The sequence below is a fragment of the Thunnus thynnus genome, chromosome 8 (genome assembly GCF_963924715.1).
Source record: "Thunnus thynnus chromosome 8, fThuThy2.1, whole genome shotgun sequence".
In the NCBI taxonomy this organism is placed as follows: Eukaryota; Metazoa; Chordata; class Actinopteri; order Scombriformes; family Scombridae; genus Thunnus; species Thunnus thynnus.
The window spans coordinates 23,943,045-23,968,581 of record NC_089524.1 but is presented as its reverse complement, the minus strand read 5'-3'; the positions used below and the strand labels follow the sequence as shown (position 1 = coordinate 23,968,581).

Genomic DNA, 25,537 nt, shown 5'->3' with positions numbered 1-25,537 from the left:
TCCTCATACTCAAATACTTTCTCTTTTAAAAATAAAGCATACTGTTTGAAAATACAAACACTACAGCATAAATATAACCACCGTGTTGCTTGTCTGTGTAGGTTTTTCTATATAAGCACTCAAACCATCCAAGGGTTATATTAGAATGAATAAAATTTCATTAATTACAACAAGGGTAATAACATAGATAACAATTTTATTTAGAATACTGTACTATAACGCTAAGGCTAAGTAGTTCTACCCTGCAATACTCAAATAATGCTCTTTATCTCCATCCCTTGAATCATCAGTACAAACCTGAAAACAAATTAATGAATAGGCAATACAACAATATTTTAGAAAAAAAAAAATAACAGAAAAAACAGACAAGATAGAAACAAATCCTTTCCTCATCACAACTGATTTTATTACTATAAAGCAGGGCTTTTCAACTTCAATAGCAAATGGGCCAAATAGGAAAATCACTGGGGGTCTGCGGGCCACACATAATACTTTGTCAATTAATGGTTACAAATAACTTACAGTATAATGTTAATAGATATATAACTACATAGAATAAACTAGTCACGTGCATCCCTTTTCTTTCACTTTAATTGTATCATTACAATCAATTCCAGACAGCAGCCAGTCTATACAAAAAGTAGGAAAGCTATGGTTACAAAGCTTGAAACAGAAGTGCAAAGAGTAACAATTTAAAAACCAAGGAGACATGAGGTGTTTTTCTGACAGGTCCATATCCACAAATGTAGAAAACAAGATGAATATAGTAAAACAGTATCCATCAGGCTAACAGTAAGTAGGCCTGTTTATAACATCCTCAACAACACTTCCAAGCATACATAAGGAGCTTTTAAAACAGGTCCATATCCTTAAATGCTAAATGCAAGATGAACATAGTAAAACAGTAGCCATCAGACTAATAATAAATGGGCCTGTTCATGGTACTATCAAAAACAATTCCAAGCAGACATATGGTGCTTATAGCAGGTCCATATCCATATTTGTTAAGGGTGAAAACAGTTGAACAGTATCAAGACTAACAATAAGTAGGCCTGTTTGAATCATCATAAAACAGATCTGTAGTCTTTGCATTTTCACTAAGATGGCATTAAATGCCTCAATCAGGTGATTTACTACTACAGAACTACCATACAAATCAGACTTCTGTCATTTTGAGCCTGTTTGAGTCAATGAGAGAAATTACACTGCCTTGATTTCGCTATTTCAACATAGTTTGGCTCATAAGTAGTAAGGGCAATCCTGAGACACTCATGCAACTTGTCATTGTTCATGGAACAACGTGCCCTTGTTTTGATGGCATTCATACGAGAAAACTAGACTCACAAGTGTAAGTGGATCCAAACATTGTCAGTATTAGCAAGGCCACTTTCCTTATTGTGGGGTACTGATATTGGCTAACATGCTTAGACCAAAAGTCCACTGCACCCTCAGACTGCAAGTGCTGTTTTAAAGCAAAGGAGGACTGCACATCAACCAATTCCATCTGAAAGATGTTCTCATCAATACAAGACATTACCTCTTTTGCTTTTACACAGAAGTCTGCCTCTGGTTTGGTGGAAAATGGGTCACGAGTGTGGTGGAAATGTGAAAAATAAAAAGCTGACAATGACCAAGTTGTCTTAATGTCTTTTAATGAGAACCTTGCAAGGGATCAGTGTACAGTCACAAAAAAGTGTAATTGCAGACTGATAATCAAATACAAAGTGTACATGCTTTTTATAGACAAGGAGTGTGGGAAACAGTATCAGGATGTTTGTGGGGTGTGTGGAGTTGACATGATCATTAGCTCAGGGCGGGCTGGCATACAGAACAAACAAGAGTGGTTAGCATGCTGTCGTGTGGTGTAGTTAGTGTACATCAACCAGGCATTGTTTTTCATAAAGTCAGGGTGGTCAAAAGGAGTTTTGTATGCAAAACGTTGGTTGCTCTTAAGCGACAATGTGGTAACATTAGCTGGTTGTGGCCCTGGTGTTGTATCGGTATTTGTTTGTGCATGTTGACTGTCTAAATTGAAGCTGATTGGAATCACAATTAAGAGAACAATTAAATCACAAAAAGAGAACACATTGAACCTCGCAAACCGCCAGGACATCTGAATGGATGCCATGGCCGTCGTTCGGGTTCCATCATTGATCTCACGATGGTGACACTGAGATTCACTCAGCACATCACTTAGTTGGAGCCTGGCCCGCTCTTGTCGGACAGTATGCCAATACTGTCACTTCTACTTCTCTTCCTGGTGTGTGAATGGATGTCTTTGTGTTGGTCACCTGAGAGCAGCAATCCACCTACACTCTCGTAGAGTCCTCAATCGCGCTGTGGTGACTTACTCTGTTGTAGGTGTCTCTGGTGGAGGTGGAACTCTTTTGCAGTGGCTGGCATGGATCCAGGTGACTCTTTCAGTGACCTTTACTGCCATCTGTGTGGTCAACAGCACCTGGAATGGGCCCGTCTACCGCTTAGAGCGCCAAGCCTTTCTTCTCAAGTCTTTCAATACTATCCTGTCACCAGGCTGCAGGTCATGAAGAGGTCCGGTGATTAGAGTTGGTAGTGCTTCTTTCACCTGGTTGTGTATGTTAGATAGAAAAGAGGATAAGTTAGCACAGTAACGAAGCATTTCATCTTCACAGTGGACTGTGGATGGTAATTGTCCTTTGACAGGTCCAATGCCTGTGTTGGCTGCTCACCCAAACAGGATTTCAAATGGACTAAGGCCGTATTTTGGTCTGACCCTAGCTCTCATTTGCATAAGAACAATTGGGAGTGTCTTTGTCCAAGACAAGCCTGTTTCCTTTTGCCAATTTATTTTTTAAGGTTCCATTCTCTCGCTCAACAGCACCACCACTGGCTGGATGATAAGCACAATGCTGTCTCATGTCAATGCCAAAATATTCACCAACTTGTTTTAGATCAGCACAGACAAACGGTGTTCCATTATCACTGCTAATTCTTCCCGGAATTCCTGACAATGATAAGAGCTTTAGCAACAGCACCAGTGTCTTGTTTTGCTATGGGAAAAACTTCGATCCATTTGGAAAACATGTCAATAATTACCAGACAATATTTCTTTCCTCCACTTGGTGTTAGTTCAATGAAATCCATCTGTAAGTGATCAAATGTTTTTTTCTGGTGGAGGGTGTGCTGCTTGTGGTGTTTGAATACCAATACCAATGTTGTTTGTGGCACAAACTTATTGTGGCAACACAGTTGTGTTCTTCTCCATCACCTTCTGTGGGGAGAAGAGTTGCAGGATTAAGAACATTACATCTTTTCACAGTGATGTTAGGCATTTCAAGCAACACAGTGTTGTAACGGAGCCATCTTGCTGCAGAAAGATGAGATGTTTTCTGTTTGAGCAAAATCAATGAAACAGCATGTGGAACGAGCAAAGTTAGGTCAGAGTACCCCACTATGTCTCTGGAAGCCATCACAGCTTTTTCTGCAGCCGCAACAGCTCTCAGACATGTAGGAAGTCCTGCAGCTACAGGGTCAAGTTTGAAAAGTAAGCTACAGGTCTCTGTCTGCCTCCATGGTCCTGGAGCAGCACTAAAGTCACGCATCCTCCATTTTTGTCAACAGTCTAGGTGAAAGGTTGACTTGGATCAGGTAATCCAAGAGTCGGAGTCGTTTGGAGAGCAAGTTTCAAATCAACAAATGCTTTTTCTGGTTCAGCAGTCCATGTCACCTTACTGTGGTGCCTGCAGGCCTCGCCTGTGTGAGATTGCGCTCAGGGGCACCTCGAGGACAGCATAGCTGGGAATGAATGATCTGCAATAAGAACACATTCCTAAAGAAGACATGACTTGTTTCTTTGTAATTGGTCGTGGAATGTTTTGGATTGCTTTTATTCTTTTTGGGGAGAGGGATTTGCCCTCTGATGTGATCACATGACCCAAAAATGTCACTTCTTGTTGTACAAAATGCAATTTTGACAGGGTAGCTTTATGACCTTCTTTATCCAAATGTTTCAACAGTGCAATTGTGTCTTTTTCACACTGAGCTTGAGTTGGGGCACAGATCATGAAATCATCAACATATTGCAACAGTGCACTTCCTGGTGACAGTTTTAATGAGCTCAAACTTTCTTTCAACGCAACGCTGTAGATGGTAGGTGATTCACAAAACCCTTCTCTGGATGGACTGGAACACTGAAAATGCGTTCGCCAAATCGACCACTGAAAACCATTTACTTTCAGGCGGCACCTGAGAAAGAATAGTATATGGGTTAGGGACATTTGGAGCACATTGTTGTACAGCATCATTCACACTTTGCAAGTCTTGTAAAAAACACCATTCACCTAGCTGTCCTTCATCCCTGATTTTTTTCACTTGGAAGATTGGTGTGCGCACAGGAGAATTTTCACAAGGAATGATTACACCTGCCTTTAATAAAGCATTAAAGACTGGTGTAACGCCCTCAACCGCTTATTTTTTGAGAGGATATTGTGGTTGGCAGGGCCTGTAATCAGATTTTGGTGTTATCACAACTGGCTGCATTCCTTTAATCAGACGAACATCATGTTTGCCTTGGGCCCACAGAGTCTTTGGGACTTCCTGTAGGGCTGGGCTGTTTATGACATCACAGGTGTCATGCATATATGCAGATGTGTGTTGTGTCTGGTATCAGCTGAACAGATCTGAGTGTGTGAACAACAGAGGTGTATTTTTGTCGATAAACCTTCAAAACAGGATTATATTGAACATAAGGATCAGATTTTGACTCCCACATTTGTGCACTAACACACTGACTCACCCATGGACCCAAATCTTGCCATTTTCCTTCCCTGTGTTTGACATGTGGATATGAAACAGGAATGTCAAAAAGAGAATTGGAACCTGAATCACTGAAAGAGAAATATGGTGAAGATTCATCAATTTGCTTTGGTTTTGTTTGTTCAGGCAAGGTCACTGAAACGGCATATCTGTGTTTATTCCAAAACATGTTACTTAATGTTAGCTTTTCGCTCAGACAACCATCTTTGAACCATCTTTTCTCAAACTCTGCATCTCCCCCTTCATGTATGTGTGCAGTGCAGTGTAGGTCTTGTGGTTGCATGTAGTCTGTGTCTATGTTGAATGTGAGTGTGCATGAACTCTCAACATCAGCAGTGTTTACGGAAGTCACAGCTGATGTGCAGAGCTTGCGTTCATACACATAAAGCAGTGTGTCAGGGCTGTATTTCACAAATACGTGAGTGTCAGGGAACTCAAGTTCACTTGTTCGAATAACAATAACCCCTTTTGATGTTGAAACAAGACAAATACCCAAGAAACACATTACATCTCTTCCCATTAGATTGATTGGACAACAGTTTGACAACAATAATGAATGCTTAAATTTGCCTGTAACATCATCAGTGCATGATAATGGAGATCTGTATTTTTCCAGAACTGTGTCACCTGACACCCCTACAGACTTCATGTATCTTCCGCTCATCTTTGGAGGTGTTAAAAAAGTGTCAGCTCTAATAACAGATTGTGTTGCACCAGAATCAACAAGAAATGTTACATGCTTACCATGTACAAGAAGTGTGTGTGTCGGCATGCCTGCGTAAGCATCAGTTGAGTATTTAGCATATGTGCCTACATGCTGTGTGTTTGCTGTTTCCTGCTTCTTCTCTAACTGAGCTATGGCATCATCAATCAGTGTGTGCATATGTGTGTGCATGGTGCAATCACCTGTCTGATGTGTAGGTTGTCTCTCATTGTGCGTCAGTGTGGTCAAAGTTAAAGGTGCTGATTCCTCCCCCTCCTGAGCTGCCGCCCCGAGTCAATCGGCTTTGTGCTTGAAAGTTGGATTTTTCTTTACGCAGTCTTTGGCCCAGTGTCCTCTCTCACCACAATGAAAACAAGAATCTGGATCAGTTGTGTGTCATCCTCTACAGCCACCTCTAAGTCCGCCTCTGCCACGGCTGTGTCTGCGCCCTCTGGCATGTCCTTGGAACATAGTCAATGCAGCAATGTGCAGATCTTTCTCTTTCTTTTCTCCTTTCCTCACTTGGCTTTCTTTGAGGATTTTCTCAGCGTGCACAGCATGTGCTTCAATGAGGCTTAATTTGCGTTTAGTCCCAGGTGATGAATATACGTTTCACTATGTAGGAAATATCAGGTTCCAGTCCATTCAGGAAGCTGTTTCTCAAATGTACTTCCCATGCTGTAATAGCATTATCATTCAGGTCAGCTGTAGGTGTCAGCCCGCTGTGTGTGTTGTGAACTTCTGTCAGACGAGTGAGATAGTTGTGAACACTCTCATCATCTTCTTGTTTACATGAGGAGATTTTGCTCATGTCCAATCTCACAGTGAATGCTGCTTTGATGTGCTCACAGAGATCTGTGATGTGTACTCTGTGGGCTGCGTTGTCATTATGCACCTAGTCGGGGTTAGCCAGTGTCATATCATTCTCTGGATATCCTGCTGAGATCTTTGCCCAATTATTGCCCATCTTTACCATCAGGAGCCATCTCAGTTCAGAGGTTTTTGGGTGAAACGCTCTGCAAAACAGAATCAGTTCAGCTGCAAATTTCACACCACCTCCATTTGATGGTGATGAAAGGTGCACCTTCTACCTCCATCATGGGGAGATTCGGGATCCGGTCCACGTTTCCCTCTGTGTCAGGTCTCACTGGAGATGGGGGGTGATGAATGAAAGCACAGGGACGATGGTTGGATTTTGAGATCTTTTGAATACCAGACCAGACCTGGTATAAGAAGGGGAGGCAGCTTTGTCCTGTTGATTTGTTGTTGCTGTGGCCTCATCCAAAAGTTGTCGTAAGCCAGATGTATCAGGGTAGATGAGGGGAACATAAGATGGGGGAAGGTTAGAGTTATATGGTGGTGTAGCTCTTGGCCGTGGATCAGGCGTCTGATGAGCTTGGGCTGCTGGTTCATCTTGTTGTTGTGGCGGGTTGAGGCGTCTCTTGGGCAGCACCCAGTTGAATTCAGAATCCTGCATTTTGACACACTGAGACACAGATGAGGTTTTATCTGTCCCTGCCTGTGTTTTCTGTCCCTCTTTTGTGCTTCTTTCATCCATAAACTAAAAGCTTTCCAATCTCCTATGAACTTCCTCTTGCCTTTTTATCCTCAGTCTTTTTTTCCTTCTCCTGCCGTCTTTCCTTCAGCTGATTTAGCTGTCTGATACTGAAACTTCCTGTGCTCAGAAAGCCACATTCAGTAATCCAGATTTTTATTTGTTTCACAGATGAATCACCATAGTTCACTCTCATGTAGTTTATATTTGGAGCGGACAGGTTCACATTATCATATTTGTACTTTGTATGATTGTTATTGTTAACGCTACCCATTTTGGCAGATTAAAAGAAAAAAAATGTAGTAAGAGATTTGAGTTATGTGTTCAACTAATCTCCAAAGTACACCCGTTAAGAATATCAGAAAACTAATCAATGTTAGTATACCCAAAATAATGTGACCAATTTCAGTATGGTGTCTTATTACTGTCAAATTCTCAATTTTTTTTTTTCATCAAAACAGGGTGATCAGAACAGAGAAATTATCTACGTTTCCTATGTGCGTTTTCTGAGTCTTACCTCACACAATATTATAAGTATTACCAAGTAATAATTCTTCCACACACTATTGTGATTACAGTAAACTCTCTTTGAGGTGGACTCGTCAGTGCACCTCCAGGTTTTCTATTAAACCTTGGTTAAAAAAACTGTTGGGACTCTTTCCTGATCGGTAGATCAAAATCTCTTTCTTATTTCACCATTAATATTTTCAACCTTTTTAGTACCCCTTTTTTTCTCTCTGAGTCAATTTCCAGATTCTCACCAGTTCAGGATCATTGGTTTTAGCGCTGAGTGAGTCCGGCCTCGGGTTTTAGGCCCTCCATCTTACCCGTCCTTGTGGCGAGGTTGAGGCTGAAGATTTGGCTTCAGGATGATCGGCCTCCTTCGACTCCGAGTCCAGACACCCTCAGTCGAGCGATCCCACTTCTGACACCAGTTTGTGGTAGAAATCTGGAAAAAAAAATCTGACAATGACCAAGCTGTCTTTTTGTCTTTTAATGAGAACCTTGCAAGGGATCAGTGTACAGTCACAGCAAAGTGTAATTGCAGACTGATAATCAAATACAAAGTGTACATACTCTTTATAGACAAGGAGTGTGGGAAACAGTATCAGGATGTGTGTGGGGTGCAGTGCCGGATGTCATCAAAGCTGTCTCAAAAGGGACTGACAAAAACCAATAATGAGCATACGACCAGATGGTTACATGTTCAAGGTTATAGGTTAAGGTTAAATGTGAGTTTATCCAAAGTGCAAAGTCTGAAATGTGGTGCAGAGGATACAAAGTGTGTTTTTTCCATTACACAAGCAAACTGCAATACCTCAATGGGAATGCTGAAGCCTTGGAATCTCTCAGTAAAGTTCTCAGTCAATTTTGTCATGAAGTCTGTCATGACGGGTGTTATGTGTGCCCCAGGTGCTGTGCTCATGAATGCACGGAGTTCTGGGAAGTGCAGCACTTTTGTTACCATTAGGTCTGTTGTGAAAATCGTTAGCTTTTTCTTGAAGGCACAAAGCCTCTCAACCAAATCAGCAATAGATTGCTGTGGGGCTATGGCTGATAGCCTCGCCACCAGCCCTTGCACTCTACCAATCATAGTTGGAGTGCCATCATTAACCAACAGGCAAACTTTTTGTAAATCCAGTTCACGCTCATTAAAAAATGAGACAATCTTTTGAAAAATCACCTCACCTGTATAAGGAATAAGTAAGTAAGTAAGTAAGTAAGTAAGTAACCTGGAATAAGTCCCAGAGGTTCTTCCCAAAAGCACACTCCGTCGAAAAACCTGACATAGATGCATAGCTGGGCCATGTCGGTACGATCAGTTGATTCGTCGACAGCGATAGACATCACCTCTGCTTTTTGAAGGTTTTCCAAAAGCTTTCTTGAGACATCCTTTGCAAGTAGTTCCACTCTGCGAAGAATGATGTGTCCGAGAGAGGTACTTTTTTAATGGTTGAAGTGACGCTTTCCTTAACTATTTCATCAACAACCATTTCATCAATGACAGCAAGCATGCAATCTCTAACGGTTTCCACCTCGGTAAAAGGCCTCTTCTCTCTGGTTAGTGTCCAGGCTACATGCAGGGTTACTATCATGGCTCCCTCTTGTTCTGCGCAAAAGCGACCAAGGGCCACTTGACTCCATTGAAAAGATGCTGGCAGTCCCTGTACTTTCCTTCTCCGTTCCTCCAAGCCCTCTGCAAAACTGGCAGAAAACGAGCCATGATTTGACTTGTAAAGCCTCTTCACGTTTTATTCTTTCATCACAGCAATGCATTTGTTTTACAATAAACACACCGGTTTATTACTTGTTGCAGTTGGCAAAGTGAATATAGCTTCGACCGGGACATTTTGAAGCTTGCTGTTAGGTAAAGTGAGTTTCTCTGTGGCCCGCCCGGGCCTGCCAGCCCAGAGCGTAACTTGACCCAGTGAGCAAATGGCAGGTGTGGAGCGGGTGTGATACTTCTTCTTTTTTCCGTTTTATGGCTGTTTTATTGTTTTTATGGCAACCAGCGTTAAGGCGCATTACTGCCACTTACTATGTTGGAGTGTGAACCACAGCTATCTGTCCCCTTAAACAAATACAAAAAAATAAAAATAAATTTTACCATGCTAGCCTGATTTGCAGGCAGCCTCTTGCAGGCCATAGAAAAATTTGAAAGGGCTGTATCCGGCCCACGGGCCACTAGTTGAACAGGCCTGCTGTAAAGGGACAGGGGCATGAAGAAGACGCCAGTGGCTTACTTTCAGGAAAAAGGTCTAACAGTGGTTGGCACAGTAAAAGACTACAGAAATTTTACCTACAAACTGCATTTCCACATAAGGACTACGATGCAACTGACTTGACAAATGACATAATGTTACTCAAGGTAAAACATAAAATATTGCCTTCAAAATTCTTGCAGTTAATGGCAAAAAATTTATTTTTGTTTATTTTTGGAATTTTAAATGTTTGTGATTATTTTCAAATGCTTAATTGAATGCATTTTATACTTTAAAAAAGGAATTAAATAATGCATGCCTACTCCTGAACAATAAATAATCAGATAATGTGTTAGTAACACATAAATGTGAGTATTGGAGAAATCTGAATTGATTTTTACCTTGATACTTTTGTTTGTTTGTTTGTTTGTTTGTTTGTTTTTATTTCTCCTTGTTCCACAAGATGAGCTCCAAGGCACATTTCAGCAACACTGTGAAACCCATTGGTCTCGCAGGTCAAGGTGACGGCTCTCTGCCAAAATCATGTATAGTCTCCGGCTGGGGCACAACAAGCAGCAACACAGGACATATGTCTCATAGACTCATGGAAGCCAATGTAACACTAAGTGATGAAGAGCAGTGTGTTATCGAAAACTCATACTGCTCTCAGGGAGACCGGGTGTGGTACGTACATTCATAACATGACATGGACAAACAAACGTTGGTCAACAATGATACTTAATTCACTGGTGTTGAGGAATCACTGCATCCTGTATATGTACTTCCAGGGAGACTCTGGTGGTCCACTGGTCTGTGAAGATGGAAAGGCATACGGGGTGGTGTCCTCCGCCTTCAGTCCACATGGAGGTGGCCCAAAAATGTATAATTATGCCAAGATTCCTGACTATAGATACTGGATCGATTCATTCATGAAATATAATGGAAAACTCTAATACATGTTTCATTCAATTGACCAAATCCAATTTGAATTTACGGTAGACTACTTCATTTAAATTGTATAACACTGGAGAATTTCAAAATTGATAATTAAGTTGCTGTTATCATTTGCTCCATAGCAATGACACTGCTAAATATGCTTTGCACAGATTTACAAATTCAAAATATACTTTACTTCAATGTTTCTAAATCATATCAATGAAATTTTCTTTAGGCAAGTTGAATCAAAACATTGTAAGAAGATAAATATGATTTGGTCAGTTTATGTGACATGTTTTGGCTTTTGCAAAAATGTTTTGTCAATAAAATGTAGGATATTCCAGGCAAATTCCAGGTATTGCTACAGTCAAAACCAGACATTTAAGTGTTCACTCAATGCTGTTTTAGAGACGTCATATCTATTGATATTTAAACATAGTATGTCCTGTCTCTTAAATACAATGTTGCATGTAAGAAATACATTAATGCTCTGATCATCTTCTTTTAGACTAGATTAAATGAGAACAGAATCATTTTAGTTTGTTTTCTACCAAATAAACTTTTGCTCTCTCTGCATGTTCTCTCAGAATCTCTGTATGCTTTGCTTTTTGAGCATGAATTAAATTAACAAAAAAGACAACACTGCCTCCTTGTGAACAAAGTGTATTTTTGAAGTCTGAGCTGACACTCTTCTTATCAAGTCTCTGCCTGTTCTTGAAAAGACCCTGTAATTGCATTTTTAACAGTATCTGATGATGATGATTTTGAGACTGGTTCAGCATTAAATAAGGCCACTTTGCTTTATTATTCCTCCAAATGTAGACATTTTTAATTAATTGTGTAAAACTAGGCAGCTCACTTATGTCAAATATCATTGGATATCCTTATAGCTCACCAAACTATCACATCTGGGGAAATTTCAAAGTTGTAGCTTATGGAGGGACAGGAGTGATGCTGAAATGCAACTGCAAGGTCTTTTGTTAGCTGTTTAACTTTGTCATTCATTTTCTATTTACAGATGAAAAGTCAGAGTGAATGGTTTCTTTAAATGGACATGTTTCATTGAATAAAAAAGCTGGAGTCGCACTGATGTGGCTCAACACAACTCTTTCACTTCAATCAATCAATCAATCAATTTTTATTTATATAGCGCCATATCACAACAGAAGTCATCTCAAGGCACTTTTCACATAGAGCAGGTCAAGACCGTACTCTTTAATATACAGAGACCCAACAATTCCCCCATGAGCAAGCACTTGGCGACAGCGGTAAGGAAAAACTCCCCTTTAACGGGTAGAAACCTCAAGCAGACCCCGGCTCTTGGTGGGCGGCCATCTGCTTTGACCGGTTGGGTTGAGAGAGAGGAAGAGAGAGGGAAAGGGGGAGGGGGGACAGAAGAAAAAAATCACAACAACAACAACAACAAGCACAAGCAGCAACAGCCAGGGAAGGATGCCATCAGGACTGTGAAGGACCACGAAGGTTCGGCCCGGGACTCAGGTTTTCCTGTGAGATGAGAAAGCACAAAAAACTCAGAGGAAGAAGCAAAGTTAGTGACATGCATTGATGTTACATGAATGCATACAGATGGAGAGGAGGAGGAAGAGAGAGGAGCTTAGTGCATCATGGGAAGTCCCCCAGCAGTCTAGGCCTATAGCAGCATAACTAAGGGCTGATCCAAGGCGAGCCTGGTCGGCCCTAACTATAAGCTTTATCAAAAAGGAAAGTTTTAAGCCTACTCTTAAACATAGAGAGGGTGTCTGCACCCCGGACTGAATCCGGTAGATGGTTCCATTGAAGAGGAGCCTGATAGCTGAAGGCTCTGCCTCCCATTCTACTTTTAGAGACTGTAGGGACCACCAGTAAGCCTGCATACTGGGAGCGCAGTGTTCTAGTGGGATAATACGGTATTATGAGCTCTTCAAGATATGATGGTGCCTGACCATTAAGGGCTTTGTAAGTTAGGAGAAGGATTTTAAATTCTATTCTAAATTTTACAGGAAGCCAATGTAGTGAAGCTAAAATGGGAGAAATGTGGTCTCTTTTTCTAGTTTTAGTCAGAACACGTGCAGCTGCATTCTGGACCAGCTGGAGAGTCTTTAGAGACTTGTTAGGGCAGCCTGATAATAAGGAATTGCAATAATCCAGCCTAGAAGTAACAAATGCGTGAACTAGTTTTTCTGCATCTTTTAGGGACAGGATGAGCCTGATTTTTGTGATATTACGTAAGTGAAAAAAGGCAGTCCTTGAGATTTGATTTATGTGGGAGTTAAAGGACATATCCTGATCAAAGATAACTCCCAGATTCCTTACGGTGGTGCTGGAGGCCAGGGTAATGCCATCCAGAGTAGCTTTATCATTAGATAATGTGTTTCTAAGATGTTTAGGGCCAAGCACAATAACTTCAGTTTTATCTGAATTTAGTAGTAGAAAATTGCAGGTCATCCAGGTCTTTATGTCCTTAAGGCATGTTTGGAGTTTGTTTAACTGATTTGGTTCATCTGGCTTCACTGATAAATATAATTGGGTGTCATCTGCGTAACAATGAAAATTTATGGAGTGTTTCCTAATAATATTACCTAAAGGAAGCATATATAAGGTGAATAGAATTGGTCCAAGTACAGAACCTTGTGGAACTCCGTGTCTAACTTTTGCCTTCACGGAGGATTCATCATTAACATGTACAAACTGAAATCGGTCTGATAAATAGGACTTAAACCAGCTTAATGCAGTTCCTTTAATGCCAATTAAATGTTCCAGTCTCTGCAAAAGGATTTGATGGTCAATTGTGTCGAATGCAGCACTAAGATCTAACAGGACAAGTATAGAGACAAATCCTTTGTCCGATGCAGTTAGGAGGTCATTTGTGACTTTCACCAGTGCTGTCTCTGTGCTATGATGCGCTCTAAATCCTGACTGAAAATCCTAAAATAAACTATAGTTATGTAGAAAGTCACATAACTGATTAGAGACTGCTTTCTCAAGGATCTTAGATAGAAATGGAAGGTTAGATATAGGTCTATAATTGGCTAAAACGCCTGAATCAAGAGTAGGCTTCTTAAGAAGAGGTTTAATTACAGCTACTTTAAAGGACTGTGGTACATAGCCTGTTACTAAAGACAGATTGATCATATCTAGTAAAGAAGTGCTCACTAAGGGTAAGGCTTCCTTAAGCAGCCTAGTTGGGATGGGATCTAAGAGACAGGTTGATGGTTTAGCTGAACAAATCATTGAAGTTAGTTCAGACAAGTCTACTGGAGAAAAACAGTCCAAATATATGTCAGGATTTACTGCCGTTACCAAGGTTCCTGTGTTTGGGGAGAGAACGGTGCCCTTTGAGGGCAGGAGGTGGTTAATTTTGTCTCTAATAGTTAGAATTTTATCATTAAAGAAGCTCATAAAGTCGTTACTACTGAGAGCTATAGGAATACATGGATCAGTAGAGTTATGACTCTTTGTCAGCCTGGCCAAAGTGCTGAAAAGGAACCTAGAGCAGTTTTTATTCTCTTCTATTAATGCTGAGTAATAGGCAGCTCTGGCATTACAGAGGGCCTTCCTATATGTTTTAAGACTATCTTGCCAGACTAAGCAAGATTCTTCTACTTTGGTGGAACGCCAAATCCTTTCCAATTTTCGCGATGTTTGCTTTAATTTGCGGGTTTGGGAGTTATACCATGGAGCTAACCTCTTATGTTTTATTATCTTCTTTTTTAAGGGGGCGATGGAGTTCAGTGTTTGTCTTAGTGAGCCTGCAGCACTATCAATAAGATTATCAATTTGGGAGGGACTAAAGTTAACATAAGAGTCCTCTGTTGTATTGAGACATGGCAGTGAATTCAGTACTGACGGAACTGCTTCCTTAAATTTATCTACAACACTATCAGAGAGACATCTAGTGAGGACATTTTTGTCTAATGGTGTATAATCCAGTAATAGGAATTCAAAAGTTATTAAAAAATGATCTGATAAAATAGGATTTTGTGGAAAAATTATTAAATGTTCAATTTCAATCCCATAAGCCAGAACAAGGTCTAGGGTGTGGTTAAGACGGTGAGTGGGATTATTTACACACTGAGAGAAGCCAATTGAGTCTAATAATGAGATAAATGCAGTGCTGAGACTGTCATTATCAACGTCCACATGAATATTAAAATCACCTACTATAATTACTTTATCTGTACTAAGGACTAAATACGACAAAAACTTGATCAATGCATTCTGAGAAGCCATCTTCAATAGCCTCGTTCCGAAACACTGTCATCCGACTGTGTTGCTATGGTGCTCAAGAATGTAAATTTTTATAGGCTATTTACTAACAATGACTATTTTCTCTATCATTTAACAAATGGTCACTGAATTCTCATCAGAAGGTGGCAGTAGACTGTGCACCTGTGTTATATTCCAGATTGGCTGAAGTTGCCACCTCATTGCTGTTAACTTTCTCCACTTGAAGTTTAGCTCTTTTTCTCTTAGTTGGGCCTTTGCAGAGCTTTAAAGTAAAGGTTTTTTTACTCTCAGAACAGACCCACAGTCTACGTTTGGATAGCAAACCATCAAATAGGAACCACTGCTCGATACCCAAAAATCCACTATTAAGCCAAGATTCCTGAGCACAGACGCTGGATCGATTCAATCATCAGCAATCAAGAAAAGTGTATAAAAGTAATTTGTTGGAGACAGTGTTGTTAATGCAGTTAAATGACTAAGCCACAGCATTTTAATTTAAATGTGTTTATTTCAGTTTCTTTGCATAACATTGGAGAACTTGAAAACTGATTATTGAGATGCAAATATCATGACTAATTCCATAAAGCAAAATTTGGACTTTTGACTTACCTTATATATTTTATTGACATACTTCATTTTGGTGCTTCCAAATGATATCAATGGCTCAATTGAAATGCATATTTGGCAGAAAAGACTAAAAGTATATGAATGTGATTTGGGTAATTTAAGAGAGTGACATGTTTTGGCTTTTTATGATCCATCTGTTTACCTGTTATTCGAATTACAATTAAATATCATTTTATAACTGCTCAAACTATATCTTCAGGGGAAATTTCAAAGTTGTCCTTAAGGAGGAACAGGAGTGATGCTGAAATGTCTTGTTATAGTTTACATTAATTTTATGTACATCCATGAGGTATATGAACAAAAATGGGTATGGACATTAATAAGGCATTTCATTTAAAACATGCACGTTAAGCATGCTTAAAGTTATAGTACATGACATTCAGCCACTAGATGTCCCACTATAGCACCAACATCTCAGACCAAAACAAACGTGTTTCGTTTACTCAATAAAGTTGAAAAAAAAAAAAAAGAAAGCCGAAACTCAGATCAAATTGTCAAACTAGGCAGCGCTGATCAAATATGGATCAAAACCTTATGACTGCATTGCCTATTTCTCGCCTCAAATGTTTTCAGAAACATATTTTAGTGTACTGTTTAGCTGTAATTTGAGAAAGTTTGTGACACGGCCGCCTTCTTGGAAATGGACGTGCAGGACACGAAGGGACTCAAATGCACTAACATGCAAATGCGGCCAGTGTGGCCACCAAGAACAGATGCTCGGATAGCAACACACACAGAAGGAGTGTGACTTCAGTCACTGCTCAGGTTGCATTACTCGGCTACATCCTTACATAGCACATAGTTGTTTGCTGACATCCAGTGAGGCTCAATGTCATTTATTGCACCTTTAAATAATACAAATTAAATATGACTCTATATACAGTAAGAGGAATAAATTAGTTTTTACTGTCAGAGTTCTTGTGCTGAGGACATTTTAAGAACAGAATGTGTCTGCTTTTGGCCATTAGTGACATTAGTCGTCTGTGCCAATGTTATGTTAAAAAATTGACAAGTTTATTAAAGAAAACAGGACTTTTCTATGTCTGATGTCTTTTCACTTTGCAAGTGCCTCAACATGTAGTTCTTCTATCAGATGCTGGCTCTACAGCTTTAATACACTGCTTTCATGTGGTTTCTCAACTACGTGCTTGATTTTGATGCTGGTGCAGCGACAAGCGGAATGATATTTTGTTATTTTCCAAACACTGAAGTTTGCTTGGCCTGTTTGTGTGGTATCAGGGGCAGGATGCATGACACACTGGTGAGGTTCATTTAAATGAGACAATACAATGCAAGTTGTGGGTATTATGGTGGATATTGGGTCTTTGACACTGAAAATATACACAATCTCACTTCAGTGGCATCTTATTTGAGGCAAATGCGCAGCAATAATGGAATTATAATAACATGTTAATAAACTATTTGAATTAGCTTAACACTTACCATTCAGTAGATGTGATTCAGCATCAAAAAATAATGTTTAATGTGGTTAAATCAGTCTGCATTGATCTATAAATTAATATGAGTGATTCTTACAATATTGGTTGTCCAGAGCTGCATAATAACTTTCTGTATGAAAAGCATCTCTTTCAGTTCATTAAATCCCTGCAGCCATCTGAAAGCAGCAGGACAGCTACTGTTTCCAAATGTCACTTTGGAGAACACTGGAGCTCCACACTAAGTCAAACAGAAATTAAATTTGTCTAATACAGCAGACATATCTACTCTTTAAATAACCTGTCCTGTGTTCTCCTTTGAGAGAAAAATCCAAAGTCAAAAGGGAGAAATGTAGATTCTAAAGTCTTTGATTTCATGATGGCATCTCCTAGATTTACTTTAATTCCATGAAACTCGGTTTTGCTATAGCTAGACTCCTTATTTCAAAGCAGGAAATCAAATCTTGCATAAACCTTTTGTGTTCTATATATTCATACATTTCACTCCAAATATAATAAGGTCAGGTGCTACATATCTTGGAATAACCTGCATATTGCCCAAGGAATCCTCCATGTCTTACTGACTTTCCTGAGTGTGAGTGAGGAACATTAGGGTCACAGTGGAACACTTCGTGCAGTGCTGAATGTCTTTCCTGTCTCAGCACTGGAAGGCCGAGGGTCCAGTGATTGTCCAATTAAGTACTTCCATTAGAAACCTGTGATGCAACAAACTTTGCAGTGCCTTGGTAAACCTGACTTTGTTTTCTGACAGAATATGATATTGGATTTTGCCAACTCTGAGCACAGAACAGAACTACAGTGACTGGGTGACTACAAGTAGGTCCCCGTTCATCATCATCCAAAATAGGTAAAAGAAACAGTATTTCCTTGCAGTTTCTCACCCTTTTCCCCCATGATTGTTTCCCAAAACAAGCTGAAATGACAATCACAGACTCAAAGGTTTTTTTAACTGTCCACTGGCACCGTGCAGCACTCGGTAAGTTTGCAATGATCCTAGATACAGTATACAGATACAGATTCTAGACACAGTATATATATCACTGAATGTTCTTAATAAGTTCTTAATGATGACAGATAATCAAGGTACCATATTCTGCTGTCACACAACTAGGGCAGAGGAAGTGGTTTATGATATAAATCTATACTTCTTGTAAGTTTCAACACTAACCATGTCAGCACATTTCAAACAGATATGAAAAAGACACAGAGTAAACTGGAATCAGATACTGCTTCCAAAAATAATTATTTTATTTTCAATGAATTAAAGCGAGGGAGACTTTTATCAAGAACTCACTCTACACGTCTGTCAGCTGGACTCTATTGTGCAGTTCTATCCATTCCATATTCACTCCTATTTTAACTTTTGCCACTTAATTTTCTGTTGTGTTCACTTCATACTGCTCTAGTTCTTTTTGGTGCATTGTAAGGTGTCCTTGGGTGTTCAGTGGGGTACGACAGCAAATAAAATGAATTATTGTTATTAGTATTATTAAATAGTACAAACAATGGAAGGCTTCAGGCTTATGCAGTGCAAAGAAAGGGGATGCATTAAAGAATTATGATTAAAAAAAAAGCTTAATCAAAATGCAAGGCAAGGCAGGTTTATTTGTATAGCACATTTCAGCAACAAGGAAATTCAAGGTTCTTTACATAAAACATTTAAAGCATCAAGATAGAGTGCAAAAGAAACAACATAAAAGGACATTTAAATACAAACAGAAAGAGTCATTAAAGAGCTAAGAGAACAGAAAATAAAAACAAGCTAAAATAGAACACTGTGGGGCTGTGCTGGACCCTCAGGATATTAGTCACAAAATATGTATGCAAATCAAATGAATAGCCTACACTGTCACTACACACTATCCAGTTGACTGTTTGCCCTCCTTAACAGTGTAACTAGGCATGGCATGCCTGTCAAGCTTTAGATCTCTCCACATACAGAGATATGCATGGGCGTATATTAAGATCAATATCTAAAGAGTTTGGGGAGTGGTGTCTTTTCTATCACCTTTCAAAAACAAAAACACAAGACCAAAAATATAAGGAATAGATTAAACTGTGTTTATATGTAACATACACTGCAAATGTTACTATGCCCATTTATGTAAATAGCTTACTACCCACATTAGTAACCCGTATTAATTCAAAAGGGACATGTCATTAGCTAAGTATATTAATATCTGGTGTTACATACCCATTCAAGGCAATAAATAATCACTGGGAACCAAGATGCTACAATGTCTGAGAGTAAGAGTTTAGAGTAACAATAGCGGTTCTGTCGTGCTCTTTGTTTGATTTGGGTAAGTCTATACCATGGATGTATTATAAGAACAGAACTGAGGGGTGTACTATGAAGTAAGTTTGACATAGCCAGGCTCAACAAAACCTAAAACCCCACTCAGCAATAATGGGTATTGCGTGTCCCCATAAAAGAGGGCGTTTGGCACATCATTTGACACTTCTTCTGCAGAAAATGGACTGATCGTGTGCTGCCTACTTCAATCAAGAGGAACAGGTTGTTAGAATGGATAGCTATGAAGAATATAAAAATGTTATTATGGCAAAAAGCAATACTGTTGCTGCAAATAAGGCAAGAGAGGAATTCTGGCAGAAAATTGTCTAAATTTGAAAGTTAATATATTTATTTCATACCCAATGCACTCTCAATGCCTCCCGTTTATTTCTATCGTGAAAACTGTAGAGCTCTTAAACTGGAAGGCTGCCTCATATGCAACAATACAACACTTCTCTAAGTGACTTCAACAATGCAAATGGTAAGGGTTTTACATTTTGTAGTAGTCTTATGTCCATCTTATAAAGTGAGTTTTGCGCCACGCTAAGTGAATCATGAACACAGTACAACATCAACATGACTAAAAAAGTCTATCCCAGTCATCTCTGTTGCTTGATGAATGCCTCAGTGTCCTATCAACTAAAACTATTTTTACAGGTTCAAGCAGACAATGTGAAGTCCCTCTATAAACGGAACCTGGAGCTGGACATTAAAAAAGAGTTGGAGATTAAAAAGCTCAAACTAGAAATTGAGCAACTGGAGTATGAGAAAGCGGTATTGCAGTGGATGGTACTTGAAAATGTTTTTGGTTAAGCATGATTGACATTGTATGCTTTGACTTTTTTCTCTTTTCCCAGCAAAGGCAGACATTATTAAGAAATAGGGAAACACATACTGTGATTGGTTTATTTATTTATTTATTTTTTGTTCTTGTTGTTACATGAAAAATTGTTCAGTGATGGCCTGTCTGATGGCTTTACCAGCAGGGTGATCAAGGGTGATGGGGTCGACAACATTGGAGGGGCTCTCTCTTTCCTTATAGTGGCAATGTTGTGGAACACCACACATGCTGATGTTATTTGGCAAGCCTGCTTGGGAGAGACCCTCAGGCCATTGAGGCAGTTGAAACAAGACTTGATGACCCTGACAGTCAACTCTATCCTGACCCTGCATTTACTGAGGGCCGCATTAAAACACCTTTGTAGTGGTGTCTGTGGGTCAGGATAAGGGGTCATCAAGTATCGTGTACATGCGTATCCTCTGTCCCCCAGTAGAAGTCCTTTAAAATGTTGTGTTAATAAAAGGAGAGGAAATTACTTGATCAGTGTCACAGTTAAATAAGCAATAGAATTAACTGTGTATATTTGCCATAACTTGCTCAAACCGATGACCCGGTGATGACTCTCAGAAAATGTCATGAATCAAGCCAGGCCATCTAGCATCCAGACCTGTGAACATTAATTGGGGGTCACGGCATTTTAGGTTAATTTCACAATGAAAACACTGAGACAAAGATACCAGTGACGGCTTTTTAAAGGGAACCCATTGTGCTTTTTAATGGTGACAAAGTACTGTAACAAACTTTGTGGTTTATGTGAATATTTCTGACAAATGTGCAAAGTCTACTGTGCAGCGCTATTACAAAGCCTTAGTGTAGCTGCATTATATTCGGCCTCATAAGGTCTAATATTGGCAACACATCTCTGCTCTGTCATTATATTGTTAAGCTATGTCTTTGTTTGTGTTAGTGTTAGTGTTATCATGGAGAAACTCAGCAGCTAAAGTCAGGCTGCAGCTATGATGTTGTTCTTGTGGTCACTTCCTCCTACACACCCTGTTGTTTCTGATTCCACAGCATGATTAAAAAGCTCAAACTAGAAATTGAGCAACTGGAGTATGAGAAAGAGGTATTGCAGGAAATGGTACTTAATTTTTTTTGGTTAAGCATGATCGACATTGTATACTACTTTTTTTTTTGTTTTCCCAGCAAAGGCAGACATTTTAATGAATAAATAAGTGATAATAAATAAGTGATTGGTTCATTCTTTTGTTGTTGTTGTTGTTGTTACATTGTTCAGTGATGGCCTGTCTGATGGCTGTACCAGTGGGGTGATCGAGGGCGATGGGGTCTACAACGACGGGTGCCATTAATGGCTCTTTCTTTCTTTATAGTGGCAATGTTGTGGAACACCACACCTGCTGATGTTATTTGGCAAGCCCACTTGGGAGAGACCCTAAGGCCATGGAGGCAGTTGAAACAGGACTTGATGACCCCAAAGGTCATCTCTATCCTGAAACCTGCATTTACCACATTGCCACATTAAAACACCTTTGTAGTGGTTTCTGTGGGTCAGGATAAGGGGTCATCAAGTATCCTGTACATGCCTATCCTCTGTCCCCCAGTAGAAGTCCTTTAAAATGTTCTGTTAATAAAGGGAGAGGAAACTACTTAATCAGTGTCACAATTAAACAAGCAATAGAATTAACTGTGTGTATTTGCCATACCTTGCTCAAACCATCACCCTGTGATGACTTTCGGAAAATGTGTGAGTCATGAACCAAGCCAGGCTGTTTAGCATCCACACTTGTGAACATTAATTGGTGGTCACAAGTCATCTGCAATGGCATTTCAGGTTAATTTCACAATGAAAGCACTGAGACAAAGTTACCAGTGAAGGCTTTTTAAAGGGAACCCATTGTGCTTATTAATGGTGACAAAGTACTGTAACAATTTTTGTGTTTTATGTGAATATTTCTGTCTACTGTGCAGCACTGTGACAAAACTTTAGTGTACCAGCATGCAATGTGCATATGTGCTACCAATCACCCAACAAAAATGAGTACCAAATAGTTTACCTGAATATTGATGCTGTGAAAGGACTTTCTATTAACAAAATCGCCCTCACGTTCTGCTAAGACTCCAGTGATGATGACCCTAGAGAATCCTATGAAGGAATTAGTTTTATATATTTCATATGCAAGTAAAACATCATACTGATTAATAATATAGTGAACATACAACAATGTATGTTACCTGCGATTTTATAGAAGGCTTCTTTTATAGCCAGCATGGGCAAATGGCCAGGGAACACAACAAACATATTCAGTAGTTCATGAGAGCAAAAAAACCTTGCGAATAGTGCAGCATACAGTATTCTTGGTCAGATTGCCTGCATCACCAACTGAATGCATGTAAGTTCCAGGCAAGAAACGTAATCCATGCAGTTTATGCTACTGCATTACTAATGAATGGCTCAACAAATTTTCATATGTCATGTATTCCCTCATCTATATCGCTCGGAATTGCCCGGAAAAGCCAAACGGTGCTTTTTATAGACGATTTAAATCTGAAACTCTTAACATAACGTCCTCTGGAGCAGGTTAGGTATGCAGCATAAGTTACCATGGCAGTTCAGCCAGGTTAAAAGAGAGTCACCTTCATGACATTGAAAACTCTGGCTTTAGGCTCAACATACCTCACTAACCCATTAATGTCATTTCATAGTACACCCCTCTGAATACTGATTCAAAGAAAGACTCAAAGATGGTGCCAATTCAACTGAATGTTACTTGCTCACCTGGCACATGAGCCAAAGAAGTTTCTAGCTTCTGGGTTTGCTTCCGCCTCGTGTGGCCCACTGAATATGTGAAGTAGTGTTTCTCCTTTGCATATTTGGAAAGTTTTACAAATATAAAACCTTCAAGGATTAAAGATTCACAATACAAAGGCTAATACTTGACCTTATTTGCACTCTGAGGTGTCCTGTCAACAGTTTTACAGATGTCTCTTTTATAATGGTGGTCTATGGGGAAACTACTTTTTAGGACTACAGGGGAGTTTTTTGCTGCAATACTGCGAGAAGCCACTAGGAAAAATAGGCAGCAAGGTTGAGTGGCAGAGCCATATCCAGTGAAAGAGAAAATTCATCACTGTGAATATGATGATTTCTTTAAACTAGGTCATCTATATAGTAAAAATGTGCAATTATTTTTGAAATTGGTGCCCAAAGACTAGAGAAAACTGAGAAAAAGGCTGTAGATTCCCCATACCACTGTGGGGGGAATCCTACAACAAGCAGAATGCATTGTGCACATCCCGTTCAGTCATCTACTGATGGTGTGTTTATGGAATGCAGGTGGCGAGTACAGATACAAAGTTTCAGAGACAAAGTTCGTGAGCAGCATTATATCTCTTTACTAAGGCTTATTTTCATTTACAAACTTTTTCCTCATCAAGTTGGGATATATCGTAGCAGTGTGCAAGGATCATAAAACAAACGGTGCGCTGCAGTCAGTTAACATTATGTGGATCATTGCAAACTTACCGAGTGCTGCACGGTGCCAGTGGACAGTTAAAAAAACCTTTGAGTCTGTGATTGTCATTTCAGCTTGTTTTGGGAAACAATCATGGGGGAAAAGGGTGAGAAACTGCAAGGAAATACTGTTTCTTTTACCTATTTTGGATGATGATGAACGGGGACCTACTTGTAGTCACCCAGTCACTGTAGCTCTGTTCTGTGCTCAGAGTTGGCAAAATCCAATATAATATTCTGTCAGAAAACAAAGTCAGGTTTACCAAGGCACTGCAAAGTTTGTTGCATCACAGGGCTTTCTGTTCTGTCTCCATTCCCTCTGCACTGGGCACCAGTATTCGATGCTGCAGCCGCCTGTCTGACTGTAGCGCCTCTTTCAGCTGCTGCTATTCCATAGCTCCCGTGGTTGCTCTCTCCTCCATACTCTGTTTTGTCTGATTCGACAGCACTATGTTCAGCCTCATAAGTTGTAATAGTTGCGCCACATCTCTGCTCCGACGTTATATTGTAAAACTAGTTGTTTGTTTGTGTTAATGTTAGTGTTATCATGGTAAAACTCAGCAGCTGAAGTCAGGTCATGGCTGTAACGTAGCTCTGGTCGTCGCTTCCTCCTCCAGACTCTGTTGTGCCTGATTCCACAGCGCGATATTGGGCCTTGTATCATGAAACTAGTTCTCTTCCAAATAGGCTGATATTTTAAATTATTTAGCAGAATGATATTTTAGTGTCTGCTTTTCCCTATCGCTAGCATAACATGGTAGACAGAGTGTTTTGGGGGACCTACCTTTGAAGGCACCACTACAGAAAATGAGGAAATGTAGTTTGTCCTTTTCCGGGATATGACTAGGGAGCTCTGGGTGCAGGCAACATGGAGGGAAGTTGAATGCACGATATGTAATTTCTGCTGCTAAGGATCTCTCAATCAAAACAATAACAAAAGACGGAGTGTTATGATGTTGTGAAGAAGCATGGGATCATGGGAGTTGTTGTCTTCATTGTTAAACAACCAGCTTCTCCTGCATAGGATTACTTGAGTGTTCATCGTTCAGGATGTTTTTACCTTGAGCCGAATAATCCGTAGAGGTCTCATCCACCCCAGAACAAACAGATCCGGTGATTGAAACAAGTAAAAACACTGAACAAAGCATTTTCACATAAAAAATCAGTGTTTCTCTGACACTGTCCGGTGGACTTCTGGTAGGGGCTGCGAGCCGAGCTGCTGTTAACATTCGCTCAGCTTGTTTCTCTGACAACTTAAAATACAGACGTTCAGCAGGTCCTCCAAAACAAACGTGGATTAAAACCAGTAAAAACACTGAATAAAGCAGTTTAGCTAAGGCTAAATAGTTCTACCCTGCAATACTCAAATAATGCTGTCTTTATATCCATACTTTAAATCATCAGTACAAACTTGAAAACACATGAATGAATAGGCAATACACCAATAGTTCAGAAAAAAAGAAAAAACAAAACAGAAATAATTGACAAAATAGAAACAAATCCTTCCCTCATCACAACTGATTTTATTACTGTAAAGGAACAGGGGCATGAAGAGGACGCCAGTGGCTTATGTTCAGGAAAAAGGTCTAACAGTGGTTGGCACAGTAAAAGACTACAGAAATGTTACTTACTAACTGTTGCCTGTCTCACAATTCAGGATTCAGAATTTGGTGGGGAATCATTTTATTTCAAAACCTTAAAGACTCATCAAAATATTACTTCACTGTAATGCCTAATAATTTAATTACAGTAATAAAAATGTTTGTCGACTGATCTCTGATGAGTTTTTAATTTTTTTTGGTAGCTAAAAGGTTTAATGTCATGTTACTACAAGTTTCACAAACAACACTTTCAAACCACTTCTATGTGTTGTGTGATCTCTGAGAGAGCCACAGCACTGAGGACAAAATGCTCTTGAGGACAAAATGAT

At 39.7% G+C, this 25,537-nt stretch overlaps 1 protein-coding gene and 1 long non-coding RNA gene across 2 annotated transcripts in view; one reads left to right on the top strand and one right to left on the bottom strand.

The window, feature by feature from the left end:
• LOC137187999 (granzyme G-like) overlaps positions 1–25,537 on the top strand; it is a 29,914-nt gene that overhangs the window by 2,016 nt on the left and 2,361 nt on the right. The gene's annotated exons all lie outside the window — the stretch shown is intronic.
• On the bottom strand, positions 385–8,562 carry LOC137188000 (uncharacterized). The gene is made up of 2 exons (XR_010929312.1): positions 8,130–8,562; positions 385–8,001 (listed from the first exon to the last, which is right to left on the bottom strand). It is a non-coding gene; the product is annotated as an uncharacterized lncRNA (long non-coding RNA).